Raw genomic sequence first — 12,907 nt, 5'->3', positions numbered from 1 at the left:
CCATGCTAGAGAAAAGGGGCCCAAAACAGCACCACATGAGAACCTGACCCCATGACCAGTGCAGATGGCTTACAACATCCTCCCGGAAAAAGCTGACACACAGGAAGGGGAGACAAATGGCCCTGACCCCAGAGGACAACCAACCCGAAAAGTTGAAGCAACTTTTATGGGCACAAATGGTACAAGAGGTTAACCCCTGAAAAGTTCCCAACCCCCCTGGACTCTGCAGTCAATCAGCTTCAAACTGTACCCCTAGCCCGGTTCTGTGATCTTGGCCTTTATAAACCCCTCCCTCATTTAGGAGGCGCAGGGCCTCCTCCAGCAGCTGCTGCTCCAGTGTGCGGGATGAGGTCCCTGCCCAGGCTTGAACTGAATTTTAATAAAGAAACCTTTCAGTTGCATTTGAGGATCCAGCTCCTTGGTGGACTCTCTGGAGGTCCTGTGGGCTGAACATCACGGTTGTCTGATGCTGTCAGCTGTGGTGACTTTGGGACTTGCTTCCTCTGCTTGCCTCTGCTGAAGAATCCCTGCCTTGGCTGTCTGTCTGTCGGGCACACCTTGACAACCATGGCTTCTTGTGTTTGTTGCTTCGCTGTTTCCATTGGGAGGGAGCATCCAGTCTTTTTTTTTCACTGTATTTGGTGAGACACACTCATGCCTTAATTGCTGAGTAAACGGCATGAACACTTAGTGAACACATGCTCTGCCAGACGCACAGCTGAGAACTTCCCTTTTCTTATCCGTCCTGTCCTCCAAGTGATTTGCTAAGGTAGCGTCACTGTCTACCCCTCCTTCACATGAAACAACTGAATCGTGCTCAGGCCACTCAGCTCCTGAGAGGCCACTACCTGGGCCACACTGCTAACCTGTCCTGCTGGAGTGCTGGCTGCAGACCACACCATTGAGCTTCTGGAGGCTTTGTACCAGACCCCTCCGGCGTGACCAGGGCTACTCCTGGTCCTTCTTCCCTCACTTTGCTTGGCCAAACGTTTCCTCACTCACTTTGTTGTGAGTGCTCATCTTCTGGCTTGGATATTTCCAGGTTTGGGTACACACAGCCCGTGAGAGTCTGGCTGCAGAGGTCATCCTTCTCACTTTACAAGCGAGGGTACCGAGGGTTGCATGGTTGTCTTGTTAGGAATGACACTGGTGCCTCATTTTCACAGGCGCTTGGATCCAGCTTCAGGTCCCTTCCCCCGATACCACACACACAACCAGAAGAAGCTTAGAGTAGAAAATCACTCACAGCTGTGGTTCTAAGGTTTTTGGAAAGGTCCAGAGTCTTATAAGTCTTAAAATAATCAGGGTGTAAAATGAAGAGCTGAGCGAACGCCCGGGTTTTGTCGAGTGAAAGATGAACGTTAGGCATCAGAGGGAACGATAAGACTGGGTGAGGTGTAGGACTGAACCCCCTTGACTACTCAGCTGGAGGAAACAGGGCAAGGGTCACGAGTGAGCGATTATAAAGATGGTTCTCATGGGGCTCAAGAATTGGCTCAAAGGTTAAGAACACATCCTGCTCTTGCAGAGGGCCCCACGTACAGGGTCCCAGCACCCCCATGGTGGCTCTCAAATGTCTGGAATTCTAGCTCTAGGGGATCTGATGCCCCTTGCTGGCCTCTGATCAGCATCTGCCCTTCTGGGCTGATGGCCTTGCCTTTGGAGATAAACTGCTCCCACTCAGTACTCTTGAGTTTCCGATGCTCTTGTGACATGAACGTGTGTCACGATGGGGGACTAATCCAGTCACAGAGTCGGGTCTGCCTCCCCTGGGAACATCTGGAAGTTTCCCTGAGCTCTGCCCTCTCCAGGCCAGCCTTGTGGGCAGCCTGTCTGACACTCATCCTCTGACCTCCCTAATAGAGGATGCTGGCTAATTTGTCTGCCCCCCCCACCACCACTATGGAGGCTCTCAGTATAGGGGGCAAGATGTTACTAGTAGGTTTTTCAGCCCACCGCTGGTCTTGTCTCGCCACTGCGCCAGCCACAAATAACGCACTGAGATGCTGTATTAGATATAATGCTGTTGGTCAGTTGTTTCTTATCGGCTAGTTCTGTCTTAAGTATTAACCCATTTCTATTAATCTAAGTACTTCCACGTGGTCTCATCTTACCGGAGAGAGCGCTGGCGTTCTGCTCAGTCCACCATCTTGGAACTCCTCCCTACTCCTTCCTCGAATCCTCCTTGTCTCCTAGTCCCACCTATCTTGCTTTCCTATTGGCCAACAGTGCTTTATCATTAACCAGTATGAGAAACATATTTACAGAATGACATCTCCCATCAGCAAGAGGCTTTATTTAGATTTTCATTCTTTGTGGCAGGAGAATGAAAGTGTGATCAGATGAGAATGGGTGGCTGAATCTGAGACTTAGAACAGGACAAGCTGGACCTTACAGAGTTGCATCACCCCAGGACACGCTGGTTCTGAGCCGGGGTGGGCTGTAGACGCATGTGACGGGGGAGGAGCGCCCAGTTTTGAGTCTGCTCCCTCCTGCCCTCAGACATTCTCCCTCGGGGGCTAAGCTCGCTCATTCCACCCACGGTGGGAGAGAGCCGGGCAGCCCTACTCTTGTTTTCTTGTTTCTGATTGGCTAATGCAGGTTATCTGCCTGCCACTGGACCTATGTGCAACCAGAGAATTTGCATGCTGATTGACTGATACATCATTGGCAAGGAAGATGGTAGACTGCCACTGGCTAATTAAGATCCTTCTAGAATAAGATGCCAATGGGTAAGGAACAGGAAAGTGAGAGATGCATGCTGGGTATTGGTGAGCTGAGCAGAGCAGGAGTGAGGGACAGGGGCATGGTGGAGCAATCAGGCTTCTGCACTGGGTTCATTAGAAGCTCACTGAGGGCCCAGGGGAAACTCCACATCCAGGGCCCACCTTTCGCCCCACCAAGAAAGACTTTTATGGGGTCCAACAACAAACTTCCTAAGTGCCCCATGGAGTTACCTCAGCCCTGTGTAGAGGCTGTGGATCTCATCCACTTGGGGGCCCATTGGGATGGGATTGTGGTCACCCACTGAGAGACAAGTAAACGGAGGCTAACAGACGCGAACAGACTTGTCCAAATCAAACAGCTGGACAGCGGGAGAGTTGGCCGATGGCCACATTCCCTCCCTCCCTGCTCTAGACACAAGCCCTCTTTCCTTCCTGCCCCCTCCCCCTCCCTCTTGTCATTCTCTCTCCCCTCCTTTCTTCCTGCTTTCCCTCCCTGCCCTCTCCCCCCTCTGTCCCTCCCTCTTGTCATTCTCTCTCCCCTCCTTTCTTCCTGCTTTCCCTCCCTGCCCTCTTCCCCCTCTGTCCCTCTTCCAGCTCCCTTCTCTCTCCTGCCATTCATCTCTCTCCTGCCCTTCCCTCCTCTCCCCTTTCCTCCTCTCTCCCTCCTCCACCTCTCCCTTCCACCCTGGTCCTTACTGCCCCTTCTCTCTATCCCTTCCATCCCTCCCTCCTTGCCCCTGGAGCCAGCAGCAGCTGCTATGTTTGCAGCCATGCTCTCAAATCACCCGCCAATGCTTGGGGAAAATGCAAATAAAAGCAAGATTATGATATTTTTCGTAAATAAGCAATGTAGCAACTCAAATCTGGTTTGGGCCGTCAGCTGAATCCACCAGAGAGATATCAGTGTTGAAATATTTGCGTACGTTCTCATGGAACATTTATTGTGGAAAGCTGGGCTCCAGGAAAGCTTCCCTATAAATTATTCATTATGGAATCCAAATGAACCGCCAAAGCCCTCCCACCCAGGGGCTGCCATTTTTGCCTTTCTTTCTTTCTTTCTTTCTTTCTTTCTTTCTTTCTTTCTTTCTTTCTTCCTTCCTTCCTTCCTTCCTTCCTTCCTTCCTTTTTTATTACCTCTGAATTGCCTGTCTTAGTGAGCATGGAATACTGTCCACCAGTGGGCGGCATAATTAGCCTGAAAGGTGGATTGTCCGGCTCAGCGGTGCTGACCCCATGCTGACCCCCTCAAGGAACCTTGGCTTCACTACAAGGATTTTCTCTGCTAATGTCCTTTCTTGCCCAGGATCCTGGTGGTCACAGGGTAGCTGGGTGGTGCAAGATCCTTCACAAGCTGACAGTTCCTCAGGTGCTGCCCATAGAGATCCAGAGACTGTTAGGGTTGAATTGTGTCCCCACCCTGTTGTAGGTGTAGATTGGGGTCCAGAGGGCACCCACTGATTTCCAGATTCTTGTGTCTGGGGAACTTGGTTTATATACTATACTCCACACATGGATGGTGACAGAAACAGCTTTCTATAGGAAGTGGCCTGGTGTGGGAGACACCTCAGTTGGTTTTGCGCTTACTGTTGAACACCAAGACCTGAATTCAGGTCTCCTGCAACAATGTAGCCATGCACCTCTGTAGCTTTCAGAGACAGGCAGAGTCCTCAGAGCTCCCAAGCCAGCCAGTCTAATCAGTTAGTGAGTACCAGGTTCAGTGAGAGATTCTGCCTCATAAGTCAAGCTGTACACCATAAAGGAAAACACTGATGCCACTTCAGTCTTTCATACACAGGAGGGAGAGTATTGAGCTGGAGACCAGCCTAGGATATACACTGACATTCTGTCACCCACGAACAAACACCTAACGGGCCCGAGAGATGATGGCCCAGTGGTCGCGAGGTTCTGCTATTCCTGCAGAGGACTGGAGTGCAGTTCCCAGCACCCACATCAGGCAACTCACAGTTACCTGTAACTCCAGATCCAGGGGGTTCCGATAGCCTTTTCTGGTCTCTGTGGACCCAAGCACACACACAGGTGCACAATCATGTGCTTGCACGTGCACACACACACACATACACACACACACACAACACACACAAATTATAAAACTGAATCTTAAAAAAAAAAAAAAAACCAAATCAATACACTAGGTGAAGAAAAGGTTAGGTGATTAAAACATGAACACACAGAGGAAGAGCTGTGTGAGGACATGCCACCTGTGAGCTCAGGAAGAGTTTCAAAAGGAGCTGTCCCTGCTGTCCCTGCTCTGGATCCTTCAATTTCCAGTCTCACAGGGCAGTGCATCTGTGCGATTTAAACCACTGAGCCAGTGGCCCTGTTATATCCAGGAAGGTGACTCAGAGATGGAATGGTCAGTGACTCTCAGAGTCTAGGGCCTGGGGTCTGGCTGGAGCAATAAGGAACTTGGCTTCCTGAACAGCCCCAGGATCTTTCCTGAGATCAGAGTGCAGAGAGAGGGAGGCTTAGGCAGGAACTCTGCCAGCATCTTCATCCTTCCCCTTGGAAGAGTAAAGCTGCATGTAAATATTTACAGGATTAATCTCACAACTCACAAACCAATTGCAGGAGTAAGAAGCAGGTCCCACTTGCTCAGGGCAACATCTCGACAATGCTATTCCCAACACTGGTCTTTCGTGCTCAGGCTCCATGATGGGCCATGTCCTGCTTTCCTTGTGACCTCTCAAGGACCCTGGGACAGAGGACTGGGTCTGAGGGGCAAGGCAGCACGAACTGCTGTGCCTAGGGACCCAGAACGTCCACGTTCCAGTCTTTGGGGACAGATGGGGTTTTCCCCATCTAGACGGCCCAGGGCCAAGAACAGTTATAGCCGGGGTAGAAGGTCACCTTGCCTAGAATTACATCATAGTTTAGAGGGTCAGAGGTCACATTGCCTGGAATTACACCATGGCATAGAGGATCAGGGGACACATTGCTGGGAATTACAGCTGGTTTGGTAGCCTGGGGCTTACTCTCTCTTCCCATGGTTATTCTTGTGGAGACCATCATGATCAAGTGTGACCAAAGTCTTCGGTAGCCCCTTGTCCTCATGGAACAGGGATCCACTTCTATGTTCCTTCCTGGGCTGTTACCTCTGTTCTGCCACCTCCCTGCTCCCGAGTCTGGCCTGGCCAAGGCTTTGGTGCTCTGCCCTAGGCCTTGCGGTACAGCCCAGGCTTTGGGGCCTATCCATGAATTTGATGTTCAACCTGGGCTCTGGGGTCTTCCCAGCAGGGCTTGACCTTGGCTCATCTGGCTGCTTTGAGTCTAGCCTAGACTCTGCATGCTGTATGGCAATGGTGTTTGGCCTGTTCTCAGGCACAGATCTCTCCCATTTCTTGTGGCCGTGGCTCTGACTTGTGACCACCTTGAAATAGCCGCAGAGGTCACTGGCTGGGTGAGCTTTGGGACTGACAGCGTATGGTGCAAAGCAACCTCATCCTGTGCTCACATCTGCAGAGGGCAGCCTTTTCTCTCCTGGGAAGATCAGCCTGTGGGCATTCTAGGGCCCCACCTACGGTGGAGGCAGGGTCCTGTGCTGCCAAGTTCCCTGCAAGTCTGCTGTTTGCTCCTCCTCCCTGTGACCCAGCCTGCTCCTGCACTCCCAAGCCAGAGCATCCTTAGCTGCAGGCTAGGATAGGAGTGAGCCCTGGCAGCTGCAGGGACTCCCTGGCTGCTTGTCCTCCTCGCTGTGGTGGATACCTGTGGTTCTGGGCTTTGGCACTTGGGCAGTGTTGGCAATTCTGACCCGGGTACGGTAGAAAGCATGCAGGGGTGGTGGTGGTGGTGAGGAGACAGGAGAGGGTGCGGACAGGTGCATTCTGAAAGCAAATCAAAGTTGGGAGGGTGGCAGTGGCCTTGCGGGGAGGCACGCCTCTGCCACGCAGTAGAGTGTTCCAACACGGTCATTCCTGGAATGCCTCCTCACCATCTGTCTCCTGAGCTGGCAGAGAGGAGTTAACGATTTGCAATTGTAAATTGTCTTTTTTCCCCTTTTTCACTCCATGTGAAGCAGCTCTGGTGGCTTGAAGGGGCTGTCAAGGTTTGCAGTGTGACTAGCTTGTTTTCCACATGACAGGGAACACCCTCTGTTTTAGAGTCCTGGTGTGTGTGTGTGTGTGTGTGTATGTGTGAGTGTGTGTGAATGTGTGTGAGTATATGTGTGTGTAAGTATATGTGAGTATGTGTGTGTGTATGTGTGAGTGTGTGTGTATGTGTGTGTCTATGTGTATGTGTGAGTATATGTGTGTGTATGTGTGTGTGTGAGTATATGTGTGTGTATGTTTATGAGTTTGTGTGTGTATGTGTGAGTGTGAGTGTGTGTATGTGTGAGTGTGTGTGTATGTGTAAGTGTGTGTGTATTGTGAGTGTGTGTGCATGTGTGTTTGTGTGTGTGCTTGTGTGTGTATGTGTGAGTGTGTGTGTATGTGTGAGTATATGTGTGTGTATGTGTATGTGTGAGTGTGTGTGTATGTGTGTGTTTGTGTGTGTGCGTGTGTATTTGTGTGTGTATGTGTGAGTATATGTGTGTATGTGTATGTGTGAGTGTGTGTATGTGTGAGTGTGTGTGTGTCTATGTGTGTGTTTGTGTGAGTATATGTGTGTATGTGTATATGTGTATGTGTGAGTGTGTGTGTGCATGTGTGTATGTGTGTGTATGTGTGAGTGAGTGTGTGTATTGTGAGTGTGTGTGTATGTGTGAGTGTGTGTGTGTATATGTGTGTGTGTATGTGTGTGTTTGTGTGTGTATGTGTGAGTGTGTGTGAGTGTGTGTGCATGTGTGTATATGTGTGTGTGTATGTGTGTGGTGTGTGTGTGTGTGTATGTGTAGGGGTGTGTGTGTAGGTAGGGGGATGGCAAGCACAGGCTGCGCTCTGGCAGATGATGCCGATGACTCACAGGGCAGGCTCACTGAGGCATCATTGTCCTAAGGGGACAGTGGCCTTAGGGGCTGTGGGCTGGGGAGGGGACAGTGGAAGGAGACTTCTGGTACCTTCGGGTCATTTTTTTGTGAACCCCAAACTGTGCTAAATTAGAATGTCAATAAAGAAAAGAACCTGATGAAAAACATGATCAAATATATCTTATGAGAAAAAAAAGCAAATAAAATTTAAGATGATATCTTAGTGGGTAAAGTGCCTGCTGTACATGATGACCTGAGTTGGGTCTCCAGAACTTACACTGTGAAATGATGGGCTTTGCGGCATGACATGCCTGTGGCCTCAGTGCTGGGGAGGTGGGGACGGGAGGATCCTCGGGGCTTGCTGGCCAGCACATGGTCCAGTAGGTGAGCTCCAGGACGGTGAAGAGATCCCATCTCAGGGCAGCCAAGGAAGACAACCTGAGGTTAGCCGTTGAGTCCCCATGAACACACACACTAGAGATAGGTGTCAAAGGAGGAGTGGGGGATGATTCTGTGGGTGGGCTGGGGTCGGGACAGTCCAGCAGGCCTGTGGGGGATGATTCTGTGGGTGGGCTGGGGTCGGGACAGTCCAGCAGGCCTGTGGGGGATGATTCTGTGGGTGGGCTGGGGTTGGGACAGTCCAGCAGGCCTGTGGGGGATGATTCTGTGGGTGGGCTGGGGTCGGGACAGTCCAGCAGGCCTGTGGGGGATGATTCTGTGGGTGGGCTGGGGTCGGGACAGTCCAGCAGGCCTGTGGGAGGGATTCTGGACCAGGAGGGAGGTGAGTGCAGACCAGAAATCACCAAAGCAGGGGCCGAGTGTGTTCAGGGAGGCTGGACCACGCATAAACCACAGCTTTAGGTTGCCCAATGAGCCTTCCTAACTGCAATGTTTCCAGACTACAGTGGGCTTGTCAGGGTCGTCCCCAGTGTAAGGAGAGGCTCATCTCTGCCCCATTCGCTTCTCTCCCCATCGTGGGATCCCGTGAGAGCATCAGGAGTGGCACTGCCCTGCATTGCAGCTGGGCAGAGAGCCATCCGCTGCTCAGGGACACCCATTTGGGCTTTGAGAATCAAACTGAAGCACTGTCCTGTGATGTTGTTGAGCTGCCATACGCTCTGGGCTTTATTGGAACAGTTGGCATAGCCTTCGTCAACACAATAGTAGGTGCTTTTGTGTAGACTATTTTGAGATGTTTTCCCACTCAAAACAGAACATTGCCACAGTACTGATAAAATACCCCCCCCCCCCAAAAAAAAACAAAGCCAGGAGCAGAAGAGCTAGACTCCATCTCTACAAAGAGCTTCTCAGTGCTGAGCCCTCATGAAGACAAAGGTTCCATGCTTAGATTAAAGCGCAGCCCTAGCCAATGTGTGATGGTTGATGCCCTAGCCAATGTGTGATGGTCGATACTCACCATCAATTCAATGCCCACGGGGCAGGTGCCAGACACACCCGTTAGGAAATGTCTAGATTAGGGTTACCGTCTGAAAATGTCTGTGAGGAACTACCATAGACAGCGTGCTAACTGATGTGGGAAGACCCATCTGAACTGTGGGTAGGGTCCCTCCCTGGGTGAGGAAGCCGCAAACTATGTTCTTCACTGTGGACATGATGTGGTCAGTGCTTCAGGGTCCTGTGCGCCTTACTTCCCAGCAGTGATGGGGCTGTAAGCAGGGTTGTGAGCCACAACCCTCCCCCCGCCCCCCGCCCCAAGGTGCTTTTGTTAGCAACAGAAACCGGCACACAATATTTGAAGGACAAGCAACCCGGCCTATAACCGCTCTGCAAGGCCAAAGGGCTGCTTCTCGTCCGTCCCCTTGGTTCACGCTTTCACTGACCCTGATGTGGCTGCTCTGTTTCTCTACAGCGTTGCTCTTCTCTAACTACTGACAAGGTGCTATAAGAAGTGGAGAACTTATACTCTTTTTAGGACTTGGCTGGCTGTGGCGCTTGTCACGCTGTGTTGTTCAGAGTCTTCATACATGGCCACAAGTAGCCGTAAGGGATGCAGGGACAGGAAGGGTTCATCTGTTTGGTAACAACCCAACTAAAAGATATGTCCTTTGGTGGAAAATGCCCTCTATCTCAGTATTGTCTGGGTGCTATAAAATGCCATAAAATAAGATGGCTTCTGGGCAGCAGGCATGATTGTTTTTGTTGCCCAGAGGATAGAAGTTTAAGATCAGGGTGCTGATGGAATCACCGTGTGGTGCGGCCTCTCGTGTCTTGTCAATGCTGTCTGACTGCAGCCTCGTGCGAGGGGAGAAAGCTCTCTTCCATCACTTGCATGGAGACAGTCTCACCTCGCTCTATTCCCGTCTTTACCTTGGGTGTCGTTGAGTAGAGGGAACAGGGTGCTTGGAAGGAGTACCAGGGAGGAGGAAGCCAGGACTCCTGGATAGTAAAGAGGTCACGACGTGTAGGAAGCTGCCTGGGCACGGAGTGACAAAGCTGGTGGCTGACCTCCCGATGTGGGCAGTATGAGCGCACTTTGGAGAAACAGCCCCAGTCGATGCTGAGAAAGGAGCCCAAGATGCCTGCCATTGGCCGGAGACGGGGATGGAGGGCTCATCTGGGCACATAGATAGGGAAGCGGGTAGAAGAGCAGGCCGAGGGAGGCCCTCCAAGAATGGAGTGTGGACATAAGAACATTGCCACCAGAGCCCAAGGAAGCATCCAGAGGAACCAGGAAAGGTGAGCCAAAGTCAAACCCGGGTGCTGACCCAACAGCACACTCTGCACACCATCCCTTCTTCACACCTCATCAGTTCTGAGGCAAATCCTTCCTGGAATAAGGCCTGGAATACACCCTAGGAGGCAGAGTCATCCAGGAGGAAAACAAACTATTTCCAACCTGACTTGAACCCTTCTGGGGCAGCCATGGTGTGCACATTTGCACTCCCACAGCTCCGGAGGCTGAGCTCAGTGACCTTTCCCCTGCGTGAGCACCGGTGTCTCCCAGTAGGATCTGGTGGGGCCACTCAGGGAGGAAGGATGGTCTAGGAAAGAGGATAAAGCAGGTGACATGGGCCATGAGCAACAGCTTCCGGTGGGTCACCTCCCTTCCCAGCTGAGGCCGACCTGGTTTCCACACCATCTGATCAGCTCAGACCTTCGCCTGCTTCAACTCCAGTGGTGGCAGCAGGGGCATGGGTGGGCCTCATCTGCTGGCTGGAGATGCCTTTTCCCCAAACTTGGGGGAGAAAGCCCATCTCTTCAGAGGTGCAGAGATGTCATTTTCCCTGTAAGACAAACATTTCAGATTATCCAGGTTTAATTTGACTAATTTAGGAGGAGAGCAGCGATAATTTGTCAGCATTGCACAGTTTTTTGGAGAGACATTAATATTCTGATTCCAAGAGGGATGTTTGAATTCCTCAGCCACAGATAACACCATTATATTCTAAATTCTTTCCTCGAATTAGTACAGATGGCTAAAAATACACTCCCTTTAATTAATCTTCCTAACAATAGTTTTGTGAATACAAATAGATCATTAGCCCCAACCGAGAAGGGGTGGGCGGTGAAGGAGACTCAGGTTGGATCCCATTACAGTGCTGCAGATGGGTCCAGAGGTCTTGGAAGGTTCTGGGTCTCAGGGGTGCTTAGGGTCCCAGGCCAGGGGTAGAAACGGGACCTCCCCCCTTCATTCCAGGTATCGCTGCTTTTGTCTTGCTGAGACTTTCGATCGACTGTCTTTCCCAGGGAAGGTCAAGAGAGCTGGCTTTTGCCTAAGGAGCCTAGGCTGTGCTGGGGTCTCTGGTACCATTTCTGCATCTTCATAAGGAATCCCTTGTCCTTTTAGCAACAACCAGATGCAAGGGAATGTCTGGTCACTCTGGGCAGGGCATTAGAAAAAGATGAAAGAAACTGTTCTACTTATGTCTAGCTTAGTTAATCAGTGAGATATTTTTGGTAGGGGGATTCTTATGGGAGCACAGGTGACTCAGAATCACCCTTGTCACCGGAAAGCCCATACCGGTGTGAGTGAAGGTTCAGGAAAGCCACACCCCTGCAGCTCTGGCTCAGGAAAGCCACACCCCTGCAGGTCCCTTCCTGGTGGTAGGAGAGTCTCTTCTTCCTAGCGGTTGCTGCTTGTATGTCCTTGAGTGAGGCTCCCGTGGATCCTGTAAGTTTCAGGAGCTTCCTGGGCCTTGTAACTTTTGGTTACTTCTTTGTTTTTACTTACTTCCTGAGGCTTAGGCTCTTCCCTCCTCCCTCTGAGGTAGGAACGCTGAGTACTGTGGAACTTTTCTAGGCCCCTGATGGGAGATGTCATTCTGTATATGTTTCTCATACTGGTTAATAATAAAGCACTGTTGCCAAATAGGAAAGGAAGATAGGAGGGACTAGGAGACAAGGAGGAAATAGGAAGTAGGAAGGAGGGTCAAGATGGAGAGTCTGGAGAAAGCAGTATGCCGCCGGCTCCCCGGTAAGAGAAATACATAGATCAGCAGAAATGGGTTAATAATTAAGGCAGAGCTAGCCGATAAGAAACAAGTAACCGGGCCAACAGCATTGTATCAAATACAGAGTCTCTGTGTATTATTTGGGGCTGGCGCAGCAGCAGGACAAGACCAAGCGGCAGGCAGAAAAAACCGTACTCGTTACAAATGGCGCCCAACGTGGGGCACGAACCCACGACCCTGAGATTAAGAGTCTCATGCTCTACTGACTGAGCTAGCTGAGCTTTACAGGCCCCAGTGTGCTTGGCCCAGGATCCTAAGGTGCCATACATTCAACAGCTAACAAAAGATCATCCCTAGACTGCAGTGCCTTCAAGTGAGTTCTCATGGCAAGAAGATTAAAGCATGCACTCATGGGTGCAGGCAAAGCAAAAGCAAGCTTTACTAATGAGAATTACAGTTAGGTATGGTGGTGCATGCCTTCAATTCCACCTTGTAGGTCCCAGGGATCGAACTCAGGTCACCAGGCTACCTTTGCCTATGGATGCATCTTGCTGACCCTACATTCTCTGTTTGGAAAGGAATTTCACCTTGTGCTCATCACCCAGTGTGCCTAGGTTCCGTGTAACAAATCTTACAGAACAACTGGTCTACACAGACACGCATCACTATAACAGCATGCCTTAGGTAATTTTCTTTAAGAGAAGAAGGGTTTGTGTTGGCTTACAGTGTCAGAGGCTCAGCTCATGATCAATCAGTTTGTTGCTGTGGGTCTATGGTGAGGCAGGGCATGGTGAGGAGGATATTATAGCAAGCTGCTCCCCTCACGGTGTAGGCCTGAAGTAAGA

The 12,907-nt window shown here is 50.9% G+C and overlaps 1 non-coding gene across 1 annotated transcript; it reads right to left on the bottom strand.

Annotated features, from left to right (window-relative positions):
• Positions 1-12,270: 12,270 nt before the first annotated feature.
• Trnak-cuu (transfer RNA lysine (anticodon CUU)) lies at positions 12,271-12,343 on the bottom strand. The gene has a single exon. It is a non-coding gene; the product is annotated as a tRNA-Lys (tRNA).
• Positions 12,344-12,907: the final 564 nt, after the last annotated feature.

This window comes from Phodopus roborovskii, unplaced genomic scaffold (assembly GCF_943737965.1).
Source record: "Phodopus roborovskii unplaced genomic scaffold, PHOROB, whole genome shotgun sequence".
NCBI lineage: Eukaryota > Metazoa > Chordata > Mammalia > Rodentia > Cricetidae > Phodopus > Phodopus roborovskii.
The sequence above is the reverse complement of the archived record's forward strand: the minus strand, read 5'-3'. Positions and strand labels throughout refer to the sequence as shown.